Raw genomic sequence first — 23,257 nt, forward strand, 5'->3', positions numbered from 1 at the left:
ATTATTATTATTATTATCCAGATTTAGCCATACGGCTCACACTCCCTCTAAGGGAAAAATTGACTCATCCCAGATACCTACGGTATCAAAAAGATTGAGCTCTGGTGGGACTCTTTCCGTGTTATCGAGCCCTTATGTGACTTGGTATGCAGGTGTATCTCCCAAAAATGTTCGTACACATCTGGCCGCTGCGAGTAGTACAGCTTTCTGCATGGTCTTGTAGAGATGTTCATTTAGACCCAGCTTTTTTATGCTTTCGAGGAGGTTTTTCCGAATGACTCCAGTAGTAGGCATAATAATAGGTATCGTCGAGGTACTTTGCATTCTCCATTGTCTTCGTATTTGGATTTCCAGATCTCTGTACTTGGCAACCCTTTCAGTAAATTTAGTACGTAGATTATTGTTGTTACGTATCGCCACATCAATTAGTGTTGTTTGTCTTGTTGATTTATTAACTAGTACGAGATCTGGTCTATTGTGCGCCACTGTTTGATCTGTGAGTACAGTGCGGTCCCAGTATAGTTGTAGTTGTCATTCTGAAGCATACTCTCAGGGACGTACTGATAATATGGGAGATGGTCCTTTTGAAGAAGTTCCAGCTTGATAGCTATCTCTTGATGAAGGATCTTTCCTACTGAATCATGCCGTTTCTTGTATTCAGTTGCAGCAAATGCCTGGAAGCCCCCTGTAAGATGTTGGATGGTTTCTTGGGCTTGACATCCATATCGGCATTTGTCGTTTTGGACCTGACGGTATTTGACGATATATTTCAGGTAATTTTTGGTTGGTATAACATGATTCTGAATGGCCAGTAGTGAACCCTCCGTTTCATGGAACATATTTTCTGATGTCAACCAATAGTTCGACGCTGTATTGTCGACATACTCTTGGCTGACCTCATTGGGATGTCGCCCGTGCAGAGGTTTACCTATCCAGTTGCGCATTTTTTTGTCCTTAGTGAGGTGGTTTATGCGCATTTCTAGTTTCCTCAGTTTGATCGGTGTTGTATCATCTACTGCGCAGATAGCGCTATGTAGAGTAGCTGTTTCAGCTTGCATCTGAAAATAAGTTCTTAAATTAGCAATTTGTTTGTCTAATTGCTCACCTATATCCATAAGTCCTCTTCCTCCTAGATTCCGTGGTTATGTCGTTCTTTATACTGCATTTCGAGGATGGTGTTTTTGTGCCTTTGTGAGGTATGTTCTTACTTTTTGCTGAAGATCCTCTATGTCCGTTTTTGTCCACTTAACAATGCCAAACGAATAGCTAAGCGCGGAACATGCGTAGGTGTTTGGTGCCTTAAACAAATTTCTACTGTTAAGGTATGAACGAAGCAGCTGGTTTACCCTTCGTATAAACTCAGTAATTATCTCAGTTTTCATTTGCTTCTTATGGTCAATTTTCCGCACTTGCTTTACTCCAAGATATTTATACATATCGTTTTATCTCTTTCACCCATGGCATCTATGCTCTGGCCATTTTGCATATCGAATCCTCCGGGTTGTAATTTTCCTCTGACTGTATTTAAAACACGGCACTTGTCTAGTCCGAAGTGCATACTATTATCATTTCAAAAGGATTCTACAGTTCTTAGCATCTCATCTAGTTGGTTTTGAGTGGAAGCCATTAATTTCAAATCATCCATGTACAATAAATGATTAAGCTTCGCCACCACATTGTTGCTATTTTTGATGCTAAAACGTGCGTTAGTGGAGTTCAATAGCTGAGATAGTGGGTTCATAGCTAGACAGAATCACAGTGTACTTAACGAATCTCTTTGGAACAGGCCCCGACTGATTGCGATATTTTCAGTTTGGATGTTATTTTCACCAGGTATTTGAAGGTGAATTCTAGTCTTCCACTCTGTCATTATATGCTGTAAATAGGTCACTATATTATCATCGACTTTATGTATTCTCAATATATCTATAAGCCATTCATGCGGCACTGAATCAAATGCCTTCTTGTAATCAATGAAGGCTGCAAATAGGTTCCTTTTTTTGAAATATGCCTGATTAGAAATGATTGAGTCGGTGATAAGTTGTTCTTTGCAACCCATGGAACCCTTAGCGCATCCTTTCTGTTGGGGCTCTATGATATTGTTCAGAGCACAGTGTTGGTAGATACGCCCGGCTACACAGAAGTGACCAATTTATACAAAGTTGGAAGACAAGTAATTGGGCGGTATTTGGCTGGATCTTGGATGTTATTTTGATCCTTCGGTATTAAATATGCGGTTCCCTGAATTAGAATTGATGGCGTTTCCTGCTGATTGGAAATAACATTATTAATTAGTGTTGATAATCAATCACGAACACTCCAAAACTTCTTAAGCCAGAAGTTTTGAACTACGTCTGGTCCAGGAGAGTTTCAGTTATGAAGCTCTTTGATGATATTTGAGACTTCTTCAGTGGTGAAAGGTTTGTAAAGAGTAGTAGTGTAGTGTTGGCAGTTCTGTGTCGTATCTTCTATCCATCCAGCATTGCCGTTAAGAGCAGCTGGTGTGGAAGTTGATTTCCCCAAAACTCTTGAATTTCTTCTTGGCTTGGCTCTTATTACTATTATAACTAATATGGAGAACTATGGTACTTATTCATGTGACTTTCACGTAACATATCTTAGAATGGTTTTTCTAATAAGGCCCCTTTTAGAAACTACTTATGTGATGGCAAACAAGAAAGAGGCATCAATTAAATGCTTTCATGTTTTTCTAATCCTGAAAAAACTAATACATATTTTTGAAAAATTTAAACGCAGAATGAAAGATTACGTTATTACCGAGAACAAAACGTTTCTTTTTGATGAGATATTTGAAACTAAAAATCACACTCAATTTTCACCCCTGTAACTTATCAAAATAAACATTGCTAAATATCAACATGAACAAATAGTTGGGGAGCAAAGTATGCTAAATGTGCAGTCACTCGAGCGTTATAGGGACCTATTGGGTTGTGAAGAGTAGGTCCTAAAACCAAAAAAAGTTAAGTAAAGTTTTCCATTTTAGTGGGGACTTTCCATTTTTAACATAATTTTTTATTTCCAACAATCGTTTTTTCCGATTATAATGCCATCCATTCATAATTTCATATTATTCATAATCCAAATCTGCAATAAAAAAAATGGGGGCTCCTATTTAAGATTTTAAAGTAACCCCCCACCCCACCCCAGTGGGGGGTCGTGTTTGGTGCCATTCGATAATTTTTTCAAAATATTGAATAAGTGTATTTTACAGTTTTTCGATCTGATGTTCATTTCGCGAAATATTCGCTTTTTTCTTGTGAAACTTTGGGACTCGCCCATTTCCTTACGCCCGGCTCAAATCGTCAGATGTTTGAAATATACACTCTTTTGCATGTACTTAACTTACCTTATCTTAGAGAGAGAGAAATATGCTTTATTGTCACTGAAAATTATACAATTTTATGGACAAAGCTTAACATAGATTCACGAAAAAGATATACATAACAATAACAAATACAATTTTATAAAATTAGATAAATCGTCAATAAAAAAAATATAAACAAGTTAAAAAAGTGAAGTAAAAAAACAAAAAACAATATATGTATTGCAAAATTACTATAAATTGCAAAATTGAACATACAACATAATATAATAAAACACAAACAAAGGAACTAATAAGTTTAAGCTGCTGTATGTGACACCCAAATATACAGGGTGTAACAAAAATACAGGTCACAAATTTAATCACATATTCTGGGACCAAAAATAATTCGATTGAACCTAACTTATCTTAGTACAAATGTGCACATAAAAAAAGTTAGAGCCCTTTTAAGTTACAAAATGAAAATCGATTTTTTCGAATGTGTCGAAAACTATTGGAGATTTTTTATTAAAAATGGACATGTAGCATTCTTATGGCAGAATCATCTTAAGAAAAAAATATAGTGAAATTTGGACACCCCATAAAAATTTTATGGGGGTTTTGTTCCTTTAAACCCCCCCAAACTTTTGTGTACGTTCTAATTAAATTATTATTGTAGTACCATTAGTTAAACACAATGTTTTTAAAACTTTTTTGCCTCTTAGTACTTTTCCGAAAAGTCAGTTTTTATCGAGATATTTCGAATATTTGTCAAATCCACTACATATTTGTATATGGTTAAGTAAGATTATGGAGACTTGGGAATAATATGAACATTTATTTATGATTTACATTTTTAGGGATATTTTGAACCATATTAAAAAAGAAGTCACATCTCGATAAAAGGTCCCTTTTCGAAAAAATACAAAGAGGCAAAAAAGTTTTAAAAACACTGTGTTTAACTGATGGTACCGCAGTAATATTTTAATTGAAACGTACACAAACATTTGGGGGGTTTAAAAGAATAAAACCCCCATAAAATTTTTATGTTAACATATTGAAAAATTAGCCTCAACTCTATAAAAACTGCCTTATCGAAAAAATACTAAGAGGCAAAAAAGTTTTAATAATATTGAATTTAACTAATGGTACCACAATAATAATTTAATTGAGACGTACACAAAAGTTTGGGGGGGTTTAAGGGACCAAAATCCCCATAAAATTTTTATGGGGTGCACAAATTTCACCATAATTTTTCTTTAAGATGCTCCTGCCATAAGAATGCCACATGTCCATTTTCAATAAAAAATCTCCAATAGTTTTCGATATATTCGAAAAAATCCATTTTCATTTTGTAACTTCAAAGGGCTGTAACTTTTTTTATGTGCATATTTGTACTAAGGTAAGTTAGGTTCATTCGAACTATTTTTGGTCCCAGAATATGTGATTTAATTTATGACCTGTATTTTTGTTACACCCTGTATATAAATACACTTTAGTTACTTGTACATTACTGTGATTTCTTAGTTAGTCATTAAGAAACTCTTCTACTGAATAATATGGTCTTTTAGATAAATGAGCTTTTGTCATTTTACGGAACTTGAGAAAGGATGTTGCAGATTTGAGTTGTAAAGGGAGATGGTTGTATAGTTTTTTTGCGGAATATAGTATAGATTTCTTTACTAACTCAGAAGACGGGATCGGTAAATAGACATCAAAAGTTGAATTTCTGGTGGAGTAGTCATGATGAGGCCTTGCTGGAAAGACATGCATGTGTTTACGAATTAAGCAAACAGTTTCTAAAACATACAAAGATGGAAGAGTTAAAATTTCGTGATCTTTAAAGTAACTTCTGCAATGGGTTGTTCTTCTGAGGCCAAACAGATATCTTATTGCTCTTTTTTGTAATTTGAAAATAACATCAAATTGGGCAGCTGTACTAGACCCCCAAAAAGGAAGACCATATCGAAGATGAGACTCGAATAAAGAAAAACATGTTATTTTAGAAGATGCTAAATTGAGTTCCTTCGAAACAGATCTTATGGCATCGCAGACCAAGGCGAGTTTCTTACTTAACAAATCGATTAGAAGGGACCATTTGAGGTTGCTGTCTAAAAGAATACCAAGAAATTTTACAGAATCAACGGTAGAGATCTGGCTGCTATTCACAAGCAGGGGTTGAAGAGCACCTTTATATGATAATGCTACCGTTTTATCCACGTTAAAGGAGAATAAATTAGAGTCAGACCACGTTTTTATCGTAAGAAGATCAGAAGTTATAGTTGCATGAAGAGTTGCAATAGTTGAGTTGCTCCAAGTGATACTGGTATCATCGGCAAAAAGAAAAATTTTTCCATCGATTTTTAAATTAGTGATGTCATTTATAAAGATCAGGAAAAGTAGAGGACCCAATACTGAACCTTGTGGTACTCTACATATAATGTTTTTGAGACTAGAGTCAGTATCATTTGCTCTAACCAATTGTTTCCTATATCTAAGTAAGATTTGAACCAATTCAAAGAAATACCTCGAATTCCATAGTAATTAAGTTTTTTAATCAAAATGTTGTGATTTACACAATCAAAAGCTTTGGAATAGTCACAGAAAACAGTGGTAGTATAAAGATTATTGTTTAGTGCTTGGTAAACCTCGTGAAGTACAGAAAACATGGCATCAGTTGTACATTTATTAGTTAAGAAGCCGAACTGATTTTATGATAAAATATTGTTATCAAAGAGAAAGGACATACCTAAGTCGGGTTTTTATGAGCCTCTCAATAATTTTGGAGAGTACCGGTAGTAGGGCAATAGGTCTATAGTTGCAGGCATTAGATTTTTCGCCACCTTTATGAAGAGGAATAATAATGGCTGTCTTTAGGCACTCTGGAAATTTACCGTTTTCAAAGGAATCATTAATTAGTGACACAAGGAGTTCTAACACATTATCTGTGAGATTTGAGAAGATTTTTATGGATAGTCCATCAGTACTACAAGATGATTTGCTTTTGATACTATTGATCGTTTGGATCAATTCAGATTTATAAATTGATCTTATAAAGAATGAATCCGAGACAATTTCTGAATTAGGGAGATAGGAAATGGGATCTTGTTGAGACTGAATAGTTGATGTTATATTTTTACTCACGTTATCTTATCTTAATCTGACAATTTCGAGTTTTTTTAAGGATAGATTTTTTTCGGGCCCCCCACTGTATACAATTCTCTTTAAATATTGCTAAGGAACTGTTGGTAGCTAATTTGGATAAGAAGGTGGTAAATAATTACACAAATGATTAAAGTATACTGCGACGAATATAAAGGAATATATATGTAAACTGCGAGGCCTAGTAAAAATTAAATAAATAATAATACACAATCAAATTGTACCCCACTGTATAAACCATGTCACTTATCTACATCAACAACTATTAATACTTGCTTCTTTTCAAATTTTTTGAAGTTATACTTCTTTAGGCGCGATTGTGAGTGAATTTTTATTATTCTGCCCACATCCGCACACAGACAGTCTGGAGTTCGTTGTTAAATATTTTAAGTTATGTATGTATCAGTATAAAATGGGGTGTAAAAAGAATATGTTAGTGTTTTTAGTAAATATATTTATTATATTTTTTGTGTCTTTGGATTTGTCTTCCTTGGGAGTAAGATAATACGTATTATTAAAACATTTTTATATTTTTTTACTTTACTTCGTCTATTTGATACCGAGATTTGTCATAATATCCGAGAAACCATATAAACAGTGTGGTCGTGGATCGTTTTATTTGTAGAGCATTCGACTACAGATCGAGAGGTCCCGGGTTCAAATTCGGACAATTATATTGCTGTATTTTTTTTTAATTTTTGAATTTTTGGAAAGTGGGAAGTATTAAAATTAATTTAATATTTAAATAAAATAAAAATAAACCGTTTAAAGTATTTTATTTCGTTGAAATCATATAATAGAAGTATAACTCCTTACGTGCGTATAAAGTACACACACATTATGTTTTTAATTCAAAGAAATAAATAAGTAAAATAAAATATCGATGGATTATTTAGTTCATGTCTTAATTCATTATTTAACCACATTATGGCTATTTTAACCACAAAGAGGTACATAAGTATACATGGACACAGCCGACAAGAAATTTAAGATCAATAATTGACTACGCAATACTAAAACAACAAACCTTATTGAAAGTTGAAGATATACGAGTATGCAGAGGAATATGTAACATATCAGATCATCATTTCCTAAGAGCTAAAATATTCTTCCCGATAAGACACACAATAACGAAGACGAAAACAATCGCGGATGCAGACAAAAATACTTCAAATATAACAGACGAGAAATATAACTTAGAGAGCCTATTACATGAAAGTGTTAAATATCTCTATCAAACGAGACTCGACAATTACATACTAAGCCCGAATAATCTAACAACAGAAGAGGTTTATAATAATATAGTGTACAGCATAAAAGCAGCTGCAAAGGAAGCCCTTGGTATCAGAGAAATTAGAAAAAATAACAAATACTGGTGGAATTCAGAGACGGAGAGACTAGTCAAGGAAAAAAGATGCTACACCAAAAATGGCTTAACACAAAAAATGAAGAAGACTACAACAGATATAGAGAAAAAAAAAGAGAATCAAGACATAAAATCATTCAAAGTAAGAGAGAGACCTGGGATCGAAAGTGCCAAGAAATCGAAGCACACATAGGAGGACGAAAATGCAGTGAATCATGGAAATTTCTGAACAAGATCAAGAATAACCATGAATAACGAAACACGCAACGACAAACTACAATTAATACCAACAGATAAATGGGTTCAACATTATAAGGACTTATTAACTGAACAAAGGCCCGAATACCCACAATCAACAGAGACGGAAATACTAATTGTAGGGGAAGAAATAAACATAAACAGTGTAGCAGTTAAAAATGCAATTAAACAACTAAAAAATGGAAGATCTCCTGGTCCAGGTGGTATCAATGCCGAACTACTGAAAAATGGAACTAAAAAACTTTTCGAATCTCTGGCATATGTATTTACAAAGTACATCAATGGCGAAAATGTACCCAGTGACTGGAAAATAGCTTATATATCATCGATTCATAAAAAGGGCAATAAACTAAAATGTAGCAATTATCGCGGAATATCAGTAACAAATACAATAAACAGAGTATATACAAAAATTTTAAGCTGATCGAGCAAGAATACTCAGGATACGAAGAAGAAGAACAATGCGGGTTTAGAGCTGGAAGGTCCTGTACGGATAATGTATTTTCGTTAAAACAAATCATCGAAAAAAAATTAGAACGGAATAGGCCAATACACCTAGTTTTTATAGATTTACAAAAAGCATATGACAATATACCTATACTGAAACTATGGGAAGTACTGCAACACTCCAACATTAATTTTACTCTCATAAAAGCTGTCCAAAATTTATACAGTGACATGAAATCTGCAGTAAAATTAGGAAACAAAATAACAGATTTGTTTACAGTCAACAAAGGTCTACGACAAGGATGTTGCATATCATCGAGTCTGTTTAAGATTTATATCGCCAAAGCCCTTGCAATATGGAAAAGAAAATGCAGTGGAATGGGCATCCAAATCGACGACAACACCTGCCTGTACACCCTTCAGTTTGCAGACGATCAGATAATATGTGCAAACGATAAAGAAGATTTGGAATATATGACTCGCAAATTGAAGGAAGAATACGAAAAATGGGGATTGCAGATGAATGTAGAAAAAACACAATATTTATGCCTAGGCGAGGATTCAACTGATATGATATTGGACAATAATCAGAAAATAACTAGCTGTGATAAATATAAGTATTTGGGCATTAATTTCAACAAGGAAGGTACTGACGATGCAGAAATTAAGAGCAGAATAAATAAAGCAAGAACGACAATTAAATCATTGAACGGAGTTTTGTGGAGTACCGAGATAGGGAAACAAAGAAAAATGCGGATATACAACACCATGATTAAGAGCACATTGGTATACGGATCCGAAACATGGAGAATAAAGGAACACCTAAAACGAAAAATAGAAGCTACTGAGATGGACGCCCTAAGAAGAGCAAGTAGAACATCGAGATTGGACCGGGTTAGAAATGAGGAAGTAAAGCGAAGAATGAATTTACAGGAAACGGTTGTAGAATGCATTGAGAAGAACCAATTAACGTGGTACGGACATGTTCAGAGAATGGGGGAGGAAAGACTGCCAAAGAAAATTATGAAATGGATACCCACAGAAAACAGAAAAAGAGGAAGGCCAAGAACGACATGGATACAAGGAGTAAGACGATCAATGAGTGTACGAGGATTAGAAGATGAAAACTGCAATGATAGAAGATATTGGCAACAAGGCATCGGACAACGTCGGAGGACGTTTTGAACCCGAATTTATGTATGTCTTAATTCAAACTAAAAGAGATGAAGCCAACAGAGCTTAAGGATGCTTCAAAATTGTGTCCTCCGACTCGAAGATAAGGTAAAGGTAAAGGAAGCATTAAGGAAATTAAAAATTGAAAATTATCAGGAGAGGACAGAATATCAAATGAACTCCTAAAGTACGTAGGACAAGGACCAAACAACTATTAAAACTAATCAAAAAAATAATAGAACAGAACATAATAATCACAATAATGGAGTTTAAGCATCCTAATACCTCTCTTCAAAAAGGTAGAAAAATCGAGCTTGGAGAATTACTGAGGAATTAATTCATTAAACACAACATTAAAATTGGCAATCAAAGTGATAACAAAAAAACTAAATAAAATTATAACAGCAGAAGAACAACAAGGTTTTAGGTCGGGATGATCATGCACCGACTTTTTATTTATAATGAGACAGGTTCAAGAGAAGTTAGTAGCATATATTAAACCGGCATATTTATGTTTCGTGTAACTTAAGAAGGCATTCGACAGGATGTTATCCATTTACTGTACGCAAGAGACGTACCTCTAGGAATAATTAAACCGATCGAAAATATCTACCAAAACAACACAATAAAAGTCCTCTAATGAGTTCTTCTTTGTTGAGAAGAATGGGAAAAGAAGGTTTTAAATACAATTAAAGTTAGAAAACGGCTATATCTGGGACATGCCATGGGAGGCATCGTTATAACTTGTTACAATTAATAATACAATGAACAATACAGGGTACGAGTCGTGGAAGAAGACGCATTTCCTGGTTAAACAATTTGAGCATGGTTTAACTGTACTTCTGCTGATCTGTTTAGAAAACCAGTATCGAAAGTGCGAATTGCCATGATGGTTGCCGACCTTCTTGCAGGTGATGGCACATGAAGAAGAAGAATAAAGCCTCTAAAAAATATTGGAAACATTAATATGTTCCTCTCGGTACAAAATTAGAAAAGGCACAAAATAGTGCTACATGTTATCTCAAAAGTTATTTATTTTTTATGGTTAATAAATAATGTTATGATCTGCTTTCTATTACTTTTATATAAATTATTATTTAAAAATGAATAACCACTTTCAATTTCGTTGCAAAACGAAAATACAGCCGAACCATATTCCAGTCCAATCAGAGAGTGCTGCAAGCACCTCTACCGGTTTCGAAACTTATTAGTCTCTCATCAGGAGGCACATATGCTGCTCTCCCCGATCCAACCAAAACAAACCCCAGCGTGCAGTCCCGAATTGCAACGAACGAAATGGCATAGATGCCCTAGCGGCAACTGCTAGCAAAAGACTAAGTTTTCACTCTAATGGCATATAACATATCCCACCAGAATGAAAACAATGGGAACCTTCTCTGGTTACACCTCCGAGGCTTCTACAATTTGCAAGCCATACGGATGCTGAGACTAAGGAAGATGAGGGAATTCTACAATTTACAATTCACGTCACATCTGCTCAGCGCGGTAAAGTTCCAACGAGACTATTCTGGTGGGATATGTTATATGCCATTAGAGTGAAAACTTAGTCTTTTTTTAAATTATTATTTATTTGATAAATTATTTAATTAACGCAAATCATACATAAAAATATTAAGAAAAAATCTCAGGGTGCCTTTTTATAATATAAACAAAGTCTAAATTATCTTATGTTATACTTATCTTCTCTCGTGGTTTCAGTATCTCTTAGTTGATCATTATCGGGATAAAATAGGAAAAGGAAATAAATAGAAAAATCATAAATAAAAACATACAATTACCTTTATTATCAAAAGCAATGTTCTGTAAATTTATCAATTAAATTCTGTGGGCATAACTGTCCAAAAGAAACTTTTACCATATAAATTAATCTAATTCAAACAAATATTTATCGCTTTGTTCTTGATACCATTAATAAAACAAGCTAAACAAACAAATTTGGTATTCGCAAAATTACTTATACTTCCTATTAAATTTTGAAATGTTGGAATCTTAAATTCATATGCTTTTACGTAAAAAAATTAACTTCTGATTATAAAAAAATCTATCACATAGGTTATTGACTGACCTTTTTGATTCACACACAATGATGTCTCCTCTTGACCCAAACAGCTCCTCATTGTTGATTATGTTAGGCTACCAATCAAAGCCCTCTCCGCTCTCAGCAAACAATCCAGCAGGATACCAGCAACTATTTCTCCAAAACACAAGCCAGGCTTCCTTTGATCAGGACTCGTTCAATAAACTCTAAATCTCTCTCCTCTCTTTCTCTCAACAATAATCTGCTGAGACCCAAGTATCTTTTTTACTCGGTGTCACAAATAATTTTAATAACGATAATTCTTGTAAACTCTCTTGGACTTTACAGAATCAAAGTTGGTCTAACTACTGATCTAACGACTGCTATTTTTGCTTTCTCCGGTATCTCTTTTTTCCCCAAAAATGTTGTTTTCATAGTTTTAAATAAGCTTCCTGCTCGTACCGTTCTCTCGATTATTTCCATGTCTTATTTACCATTTGATTCAATTATTACTCCTAGGTATTTAAAATATTCCACTTGCTCTAGTTGTTCCCCTTCTAATTCTATTGCGCGTGTCTTCCTAGTATTTGAAATTATCATTGTTTTTGTTTTCCCTGTATTCATTTTCATATTTATGTTTGATAGTTCTTCTTCTAGGATTTCAAGATTGTTCTGTTAGTCTTCTCTGTTTTCTGTTATCAATACCATGTCGTCTGCAAATAGTAGCTCCGATAGTTAACTCTGTTTCATTTGCCAGTATGCTAATGTTAGTTTTCTCATTCTTCTCTTATCTTTCTTTATTGCCTTATCCAGTACCACTGAGAATAGCAGTTGTACAAAAAGTCAAGAAAACAAAACAATAACAATTCAATTTACTAAAATTACATAAATCGTCAAAAATTAATTTGCCTTTGGCTAAGTAAGAAAGAGCTTGAGTTAATTTAGTAGACTCCCTCTATAACGAGAACTGACATGGCAGACTAATGCCTCTCACGTGGTTTATTAGGTGTCGATGGTCGACCTGAACAATGAGACTTCGCCATCGTAAATTGTAAATTTCCTACAATATTTAATTTGGACGATAGATAAACAGAAAAAAGTTTATTACAGCGGTAAATTTTATTACAGTACTGGCCTCGATAATAACACGTATGTTAAGCATGTCTATATACCAGCAGTTGGGGTATTTATTTATAGCCATTACTGCGCTAAAAACAGGTAAAGAAATATATTCTTCGATTTCATTTTCCTGGTTATAACTAAAGATGCCTCGTTATAGAGGTGTTATAGTTCAATAGCAATTTCATGGAACATCTAGTGTACCTCGTTATAAGCGAAACCTCGTAATATCCGCGTTCGTTATAGAGAGAGTCCACTGTATCAGAAAAGCTAAATTATTTATTACTAAGGAAGTAAAAATCTTCTCTTGTAGGTAGATGGTATATAATTTATTAAAATTTTCTAAAAAGATCCAAGTTGGACTTAAAGTCCTGGTATGGTAAATCAATGGTACCAAAAAAAGTTTTGCTGTACATGTTTTTTTTTTTGTACAAAACATGTTTTGTACTAGTTATGTACCCACTTTAAGTCCAACTTGGATCTTTTTAGAAAATTTTAATAAATTAAATACCATCTACCTACAAGAGGAGATTTTTGCTTCCTTAATAATTTTTTATTATGGTATACAGCCAATGAGAGGAAGTCTTTCCTTTTTATTCTAAATTGTTAAAATGTTATTTTACTTTTCGAATTTTTATTGTTGTTTATAATTAAGTTGCACAAATTTTACCAATAATTGTAAGATATCTTTTATGGTACATCCTACAGAATTGCATTGTTAATATTGTTAAAACCTAATAACAGTTTTAGAATCCAATCAACCGTCACCCACATGAGGATTTTTATAGTCACTTTATAGTCATAACATAATATGATATAAAGCCTTTATAGCTTGTAAATATTTATTTATTTTAGTAAAGCATAAACCTATGGTTTAGACTTATCATCTACTTCATAAGACAGTTTCTACTGCTTTCAAAATCAAAAATGAAATTCTTCAATATCTTTGTTTTCTTTGTCTGTTTCACTGTATCCACTTATGCAGGTCGGGAATATACAACAAAAGGTAAATATTTATTAACATGATAATAAAACCGTATTTATTGCATTTTTGAATTGCAGCCTAGGTGCAATTTTTATTCCACGTACCAGTATACAGTGAGGACGTTTGAGTTGGAATACATTCATTTTCTCTAGAATAGGCGACTCTGGAAATAAATCCCGAAACAGGTCGATTTTTATTTTTAAATTATAATTTTTTGACATATCATACTATTAGCTAAGGGCCTCTAAGACCTGTAGTGCTGTTAATATATATCATACTAGTGACGTCATCCATCTGCACGTGATGATGTAATTGATGATTTTTTAAATGAGAATATGAATCGTGTGATAGCTCATCCGAAAGGTTATTCAATTATTTATTCACTAATATAAACATTAACATAATAACTATTTGTACAGGCTGCCCACAAAAATCTTTTTTAATTAAATTAATTGAGACAAAAAGAAGAATGTATATAATTTATTTAATCGCCAACCGTCACTAAAGTCATTCATTATTGTTATTATTATTATTATTCAATTATTATTATACAATTATTATTCATTTGCCCTCATTTGCGGCAGTAAAATAACACTTTATTGTACTGATAGAAGAATTTTACTTTACCTGCCGCGATTAATCGGAATTAAATGTAAGTGGTCGATCGCAGTAATCGATTATTTATTTGAGTTAACTTACAATTTATTTACTTTAATTATTAAAAATATTGTACAAAATTTACGACATTGTTAATTAAATTGATGTCGAAAAGTGAAATTCATGTGGTATTTTGTAATTATATTCATATAAAATAAATCAACACTTTACCGATTTAGAATTATGCAATATTGATAATTAATAACTATCGATCAAAAATCGAAAGCGGTTATCATGCAGTCACCTGTCATCACTGTCAAGAAATTTTTATTACGTCAAAAAATTTTAAAAAATAAGTATTAGAACCAATATAAAATTGCTGGCGATAAAATTTTGTATGCACCACGTCAGTAAAGACTCTTTATCGAACTCGTTTGTTATTCGCCTCGCTCGCTAGGCTCGCTCTGCTCATAATATCAGACTCGTTCGATAAAGAGTAACTTTACTGACTTGGTACATAAATAACTATAATTAGAAATACATTTTACTGTTGTCCGAAAACAGGAAAAATATTTATTTGATAAATAAATATTGTTTTTCGCTTAAAATCAATATTAAAGCTGCCACCTACCTGTCTCTGAGCGTTTGAACATTTAATTTAAGCGGAAAGCAATGTTTATTTTTCAAATTAACATTTTTTTCTGTTTTCTGACAGCAGTAAAATGTATTTTTGCATTAAATAAATTACATGGGTACATTCTTCTTTTTGTCTCAACTAATTTAATTCCAAAAAATCATTTTTAGGCACCCTGTATAAATAATTATGTTAATGTTTATATTTATGAATAGAGAATTGAATAAGCTTTCGAATGAGCTAGCACAGGACTCCTATTCTCGTTAACAAAATCATCGGTTACGTCATCACGCCCAGATGGATTACGTCACTAGTATGATATATAGGTACGCCAGAAAATTATAATTTAAAAATAAAAATCGAATTAAAAAAAAAATAAAAAATGAATAACCATTTTCAATTTCGTTGCAAAACGAAAACACAGCCGAACCATATTCTAGTCCAATCAGAGAGTGCTGCAAGCACCCCTACCGGTTTCGAAACTTATTAGTCTCTCATCAGGAGGCACATATGCTGCTCTCCCTGATCCAACCAAAACAAACCCCAGCGTGCAGTCCCGGATTGCAACGAACGAAATGGCATAGATGCCCTAGCGGCAACTGCTAGCAAAAAGACTAAGTTTTCACTCTAATGGCATATAAAACAACATAATGCTATTCTACACCCCACCAGAATGAAAACAATGGGAACCTTCTCTGGTTACACCTCCGAGGCTTCTACAATTTGCAAGCCATACGGATGCTGAGACTAAGGAAGATGAGGGAATTCTACAATTTACAATTCACGTCCCATCTGCTCAGCGCGGTAAAGTTCCAACGAGAATGGTTTCCTTCACACTCCACACAGAGTAAATGTAAATAAAAAATGAATAACCATTTTCAATTTCGTTGCAAAACGAAAACACAGCCGAACCATATGATGAACCATAGATGGGACGTGTTTACGATTTAAATTAATTTGTTATATTTTATTTAATATTTATTTAAATCCCGCTTCGACGGGCCTGGACTGTTTTTGTCACAAATAGATCCAAAATCTAGTGCCGAACCAGCCGGTTTTCATATATTTTTATTTTTATGTATAATGATTTGGCCTCGAGACTGTGAAGAATAAACACGTTCTTTGTCACGCATTTGTAGAATTGTACAGTAGTCAGTTCTTAAATAAATTCGTAAAACTGTTATCTACGTTATTGTCACTCAACTGAAGTGTACGAGATTTATTCTCATCAACCAATGGTCCTTTGTTCGCCGGATAGTGCATAAGATTATTGAAATTCAGCGTCAATAATAAATTACCAGTTTAAATTTTATTATTACCAGTAAATTCATCAGCCAGTTCAAGACAGCATATTATCATCACGGTAAAAAGTTAGTGAAATCTTCGATCAACAACGAGCAAGTTTTGGAAGAACTTTGTTTGCTGCTGTACAAATGTGAGTTTTTCCTTTTTATTGATTTATTCCTATTCTAACCAATATTTTTAAATATTTCGTTATCTTTCGCTTTGTGTGAGCCAGTTTTTATTCAAATTTATATTTAATGATATTTGAACTTTATATTTTTAAATGAGATTGCCAATTATATTTGTAATAAACTGAAACCTGAATTATTTTAAAATTAGAATCGGTTTTTTTGGTATAAATTGCGTTCATTTAATTAATAGTACTTGAATTATTTCGGAATAGGATTGATATTAAGCATAAATTTCATTCATTTAATTAAAATAAAATGCCGGAATCAAAAGAAACGAAAGAATCTGAAAAGTTGCGTAAAAGTAGGGAATCTGTTAGAAATCGTCTCGATACCTTCGCAAAATACATTGATAAAATAGCTATACCGGGGTCGTCGGATAATTTGCCTGTCACCGAACTTTCAGTCAGATTAGATCGGGCTGAAACGATAATAGAGGAATTTGAAGTTGTTCAGGGTAAAATAGACGCGTTAGTAGATGATGTATCAGTTGAAATAAAATATCGTGAAGATTTTGAAAATGTTTATTTTTCTACTATAGCAAAGGCAAAAGAGCTTCTGCAGCCTAAGCCTATTATATCTAGCAACGAAAATGCAAATCAAAGTTCAGTTTCTGATCGTAATAGCTCATTCAATTCAGGGATAAAGCTCCCAACCCTTCATTTGCGTCAATTTAGCGGGAACTATTCAACCTGGTTAGATTATCATGATTGCTTCGATACAATAATCGTTAAAAATAATGATATAAGTGACATTCAGAAATTTCATTATTTAAAATCATCCCTATCGGGGGCAGCTGAAAAGATAATAAATTCTATTAAGGTTTCTGCAGCTAATTTTACAGTAGCGTGGAAGCTTCTTTGTGACAGGTATTCTAATGAGCCTTTACTAATCCATAATCACATCAAGTCCATTTTTAATCTAAAGGTAGTTAATCGTGACAGTTTTAAGTGTCTCCAACATCTAATTGATGGATTAACTAGTAATCTGCGATCTCTAGAATCCTTAGGGGAGCCAGTAAGCACTTGGGACTCAATAATAATTTTTATAATTCTAGAAAAACTTGATCCTGAAACTGTCAAAGATTGGGACAAGGAGAGTCGAGGTAATGCCCCTACGTCGGTAAAGCCTACTCTCGACGATCTTCTAAAATTCTTGCAGCATCGAGCTGATACTTTAGAAAAGTTCGAAGCAAGATCTATCAAGGGAGGTTCTAGTTCCAAAGATCATTCTCATTCTTCATCTCATAGGTCCAAAACTCATACAAGTCAATTATTCATCAATAATGGAGCTTCTTCAGATCTGTGTCCACATTGTAATGGTCCTCATAAAATGTCAACTTGTACTTCTTTTCAAAATTTAGATGTGCATGCGCGCATGCGTGAGGTCAAAAGGGTACGAGCGTGTTTTAATTGTTTATTTATAGGACATCAAAATACCAGTTGCAAGTATGGTAAGGGCAAGAAATGTGGGAAGAAGCATCATACGCTTCTCCACGTTAATGCAGAAAATAGCAATTCTCCAAATGATACTCAATCCGTTTCTTCGGATAATCAAACTCCACAAACATTGTCATGTCATGCAGTTCAGAATTCGTTTGCACTGCTGTCAACTGTCACAGTCCAAATTCCAGATCGGTCTGGAGTAAAGCATAATTGTAGAGCCCTTCTAGACAGTGGTTCTCAGTCACATTTTGTCACGTATAGTCTGGTTTCCAAATTGGGTCTCTCCAAGGAACCTGCCGACATTTCAGTGGTCGGTGTCACTCAAATATCTTCAAGGATAAAGCACAAGAGAAAGTTGTCAGTATATTCGTTATATTCTTCTTTTTCGACAACCTTAAACTGTCTTGTTACTTCTTCAATTTGTGGTCATGTTCCAAGTATTCCGATCGACGTAGACTCTGTCTCTATTCCATCGAATATTCGCTTGTCTGATCCAAATTTCAATATTCCTTCCGGCATAGATCTTCTTATAGGTGTAGAGCTTTTCTGGGATCTTCTGTGCGTTGGACAAATCAAATTGGGTCCTCAGAAACCCATTTTACAAAAAACCAAATTTGGCTGGGTAATTTCTGGCCCACTGCCCAAAAGGTACGATCATCAAATCGTCACTTGCAATTTCGCACAGCAGAATGAATGTCATCATCTATCAAGATTCTGGGAAATAGAAGAGTGTCCACTTCTCCCACCTCTTTCAAAGGAGGAAATAGAGTGCGAGGAGCACTTTAAATCGACTCATAAAAGAAATTCGGATGGTCGTTTTGTAGTCAGTCTTCCATTAAAGAATTCGACTGATACTCTGGGTGAATCTAGGAGCAGAGCTGGAAAAAGATTCTTTAATCTAGAATGAAAACTTCAGAATAATCCTATCATGAAGGATATGTATGTTTTATTTATGGACGAATATATTTCAATGGGTCATATGTCTAAGGTTGAGGAGCCTACAGACCCAGCTCACTTCTATCTTCCACACCATGGAGTCCTTAAGGAGAATAGTCTCACTACTCAGCTGCGTGTAGTGTTCGATGGTTCTTGCCCTACCACTTCAGGTGTTTCAGTTAACGATCTTCAAATCGTCGGACCAGTTGTCCAAAATGATCTTATATCAATTCTATTTCGATTTAGGCAACACACTTATGTGGCTTCTGCTGACATCGCCAAAATGTATCGGCAAATTCTCGTTTGTCCTTCTGAACGAAACCTCCAGCTAATTCTATGGAGACGGGATCCTCAGGAGCCTTTGCAAACTTATTCTCTGAACACGGTAACTTACGGCACTGCATCTGCCAGCTTTCTTGCTACAAGATGCCTGCTTCAATTATCTTATGAAAATTCTGAGCAGTATCCTCAAGCTGCAAAGATTATTAAAAATGATTTCTACGTGGATGACCTCCTGACGGGGTCTGATTCAGCCTCAGAGCTTCTTCAACATTGTCAAGAAATTAATCATATATTATCAAAAGGTTGTTTCCCTCTTCGAAAGTGGGTTTCGAACGATCCTTCACTTCTTACAGATATTCAGGATTCTTTGGTCCCTTCAGATCTTCCTTTCTCGCTAGGTTCTTTTGAAATTACAAGAACTCTGGGACTGCAGTGGTGTCCAAAATCCGACCTTCTTCAGTATCATATATCCTCTGACGTTCTTCCTAGAACGGTTACTAAAAGGTCTATACTTTCTGGGATAGCCCATATATTCGATCCTCTTGGTCTTCTTAGCGCCACAATTATCATTGTAAAAATTTTAATGCAACGGCTGTGGTTGGAAGGCTTGGAGTGGGATCAAGCTGTACCTCTAGACATTCAAACCAAGTGGCTTTCATTTCGGGATCAGCTCTGCCAGTTAAACAATGTAAGAATTCCAAGACATGCTATCATTGCAAATGCTTCAACTATTGAGCTGCATGGCTTCTCTGACGCTAGCGAAGCTGCATATGGTGGCGTTATTTATATTCGAAGTATTGATCACCAAGGTAATACATCGGTGCGTCTCTTTTGTGCCAAGACAAGAGTATCTCCTTTAAAAAAAATTAGCCTTCCTCGATTGGAACTTTGTGGAGCCTTGATATTGTCACGGCTCGTGAAGAAAGTCACAGAATCGCTCAGTCTTCAATTTCATGATATTGTTCTTTGGACAGATTCCACTATCGTCTTAGGGTGGATCAGAACCTCGCCACATATTCTTAAAACATTTGTGGCTAATAGAGTGTCTGAAATTCAATCCAGCACTTCGTCTAGCGCTTGGAGACATGTCGGTACCAAGGATAATCCTGCGGATTTATTGTCCCGAGGTGTGGAACCCAGTCGACTTGTGTCATCAAAAATTTGGTGGCACGGTCCTCCCTTCCTCATGGAATCTCCTAGTAGTTGGCCGGTCCTAATCATTCAGCCTGAGCAAGATCTTCCGGAGACTCAGAAAGTTACTCATTCTTTGGTCACAAGCTTCGTGCAATCCTTTCCATTCCAGAATTACAGTAATTTCTCGTTTCTCACAAGAGTCATTGCTCGTTGTTTGCGTCTCTTCCGAAATAGTTCAGGGTCAAGATGCAGAGTTTCCGATCCTCTCACCACCATACAGCTTCAAGCCTCTGTCATATGTATTGCAAAGATGGTTCAAGCAGAGATATTTCCAAAGGAACTTCATAACCTTTCCAAGGGAAAATCGCTGTCTTCTAAAAGTAAAATTCTTTCTTTAAATCCATTTCTGGATAGTGATGGAGTAATCAGAGTTGGTGGTAGATTACGCAACTCTAAATATGATTTTAATAAAAGACATCCAATACTTCTTCCTGCAAATCATCCTGTTACGACTATGATCTTTCGGTCGGAGCATCTAAGGTTGTTGCATGCCGGTTCTCAGCACTTATTGTCCGTCGTTCGTGAACGTTTTTGGCCTATTTCAGGTAGATCTATTGCGAAACAGGTTGTTCGTCAATGTATACGCTGTTTTCGTGCCAATCCTCCTCAATGTACACCCATGATGGGAGATCTTCCTGCATCTAGAGTAAATCCATCGTTTCCGTTTGCAATCACGGGAGTGGACTATGCAGGCCCGTTCGCTCTCAAAACAAGACAAGGTAGAAACCCAGGTACTTACAAGGCTTATGTTAGTCTTTTTATTTGTCTAGCTACTAAAGCGATACACTTGGAACTGGTCACAGACTTAACTACGTCTTGCTTCCTCGCTGCTTTAAGACGATTTATAGCTAGAAGAGGCAAGCCAGTTCAAATGATGTCCGATAATGGCACGAACTTCGTAGGTTGTCGTAACGAGCTTAAGCATCTCGGTAAGTTTATCAAATCTAATGAAAAACAAATCGCGGAATCATGCTGCAATGATGAAATCAATTGGCAATTTATTCCTTCGCATTCCCCTCATTTCGGCGGAATTTGGGAGGCGGGAGTAAAATCTATGAAATCGCATTTAAAAAGAATCGTTACGGGATCTCATTTAACTTATGAAGACTTTTCAACTGTGCTCACTCAGGTGGAAGGTATACTAAATTCACGCCCTTTAAGTCCTATGTCCTCCGATCCTTCAGACCTTTTACCTATAACCCCGGCTCACTTTCTGATTGGGAGGTCCATGAATTCCATACCAGAAGTAGACGTTTCTAATGTCAACCCTCTTCGGCTATCAAGATTTGAACATCTTCAGCAACTCCATCAACATTTTTGGCGAAGATGGTCTTTGGAGTACGTTTCGGAGATGCAGCAGAGACAAAAGTGGAAGGTGAATCAATTCCAAATCAAGGTTGGTGCTCTTGTCCTAATTAAAAGCAAGGACGCACCTCCTCTCCAGTGGTCCCTGGGACGTGTGGAACAGTTGCATCCAGGGGCTGACAACATTTCAGGGGTTGTCACACTTAAAACAGCTAAAGGACTCGTTCGTGTAGCAGTTGTGAACATTTGCCCACTTCCAAGTGAATAAAAGTCGCCAGGTGACAGTGATTATTTATTGACTGTAATATATTGCGTTTAATTTCATTTTTAATTTATTAAAAGCTTTCCCTTTCAAGGTGGGGGGCATGTTTACGATTTAAATTAATTTGTTATATTTTATTTAATATTTATTTAAATCCCGCTGCGACGGGCCTGGACTGTTTTTGTCACAACATATAGATCAAAAATCTAGTGCCGAACCAGCCGGTTTTCATATATTTTTATTTTTATGTATAATGATTTGGCCTCGAGACTGTGAAGAATAAACACGTTCTTTGTCACGCATTTGTAAAATTGTACAGTAGTCAGTTCTTAAATAAATTCGTAAAACTGTTATCTACGTTATTGTCACTCAACTGAAGTGTACGAGATTTATTCTCATCAACCAGGACGTGAATTGTAAATTGTAGAATTCCCTCATCTTCCTTAGTCTCAGCATCCGTATGGCTTGCAAATTGTAGAAGCCTCGGAGGTGTAACCAGAGAAGGTTCCCATTGTTTTCATTCTGGTGGGGTGTAGAATAGCATTATGTTGTTTTATATGCCATTAGAGTGAAAACTTAGTCTTTTTGCTAGCAGTTGCCGCTAGGGCATCTATGCCATTTCGTTCGTTGCAATCCGGGACTGCACGCTGGGGTTTGTTTTGGTTGGATCAGGGAGAGCAGCATATGTGCCTCCTGATGAGAGACTAATAAGTTTCGAAACCGGTAGGGGTGCTTGCAGCACTCTCTGATTGGACTAGAATATGGTTCGGCTGTGTTTTCCTTTTGCAACGAAATTGAAAATGGTTATTCATTTTTTATTTACATTTACTCTGTGTAAAGTATGAAGGGAACCATTCTCGTTGGAACTTTACCGCGCTGAGCAGATGGGACGTGAATTGTAAATTGTAGAATTCCCTCATCTTCCTTAGTCTCAGCATCCGTATGGCTTGCAAATTGTAGAAGCCTCGGAGGTGTAACCAGAGAAGGTTCCCATTGTTTTCATTCTGGTGGGGTGTAGAATAGCATTATGTTGTTTTATATGCCATTAGAGTGAAAACTTAGTCCTTTTAAAAATCGAATTGTTTCGGGATTTTCCTCCAGAGTCGCCCATTCTCGAGAAAATTAATTTATTCCAACTCAAACGTCCTCACTGTATGTTTTAGTGTAAGCAAATTGTTTTTTTTTATTCATAATTTTAAACGTGTGCATTTGTACAGAGATTGGCATAAGTCAGGCAACTCGGCATAAGTCAGGCAACAA

At 35.2% G+C, this 23,257-nt stretch overlaps 1 protein-coding gene across 1 annotated transcript in view; it reads right to left on the reverse strand.

Annotated features, from left to right (window-relative positions):
* LOC126885677 (uncharacterized) overlaps nt 1–23,257 on the reverse strand; it is a 220,355-nt gene that overhangs the window by 65,911 nt on the left and 131,187 nt on the right. The gene's annotated exons all lie outside the window — the stretch shown is intronic.

The sequence above is a fragment of the Diabrotica virgifera genome, chromosome 5 (assembly GCF_917563875.1).
Source record: "Diabrotica virgifera virgifera chromosome 5, PGI_DIABVI_V3a".
Taxonomy (NCBI): Eukaryota; Metazoa; Arthropoda; class Insecta; order Coleoptera; family Chrysomelidae; genus Diabrotica; species Diabrotica virgifera.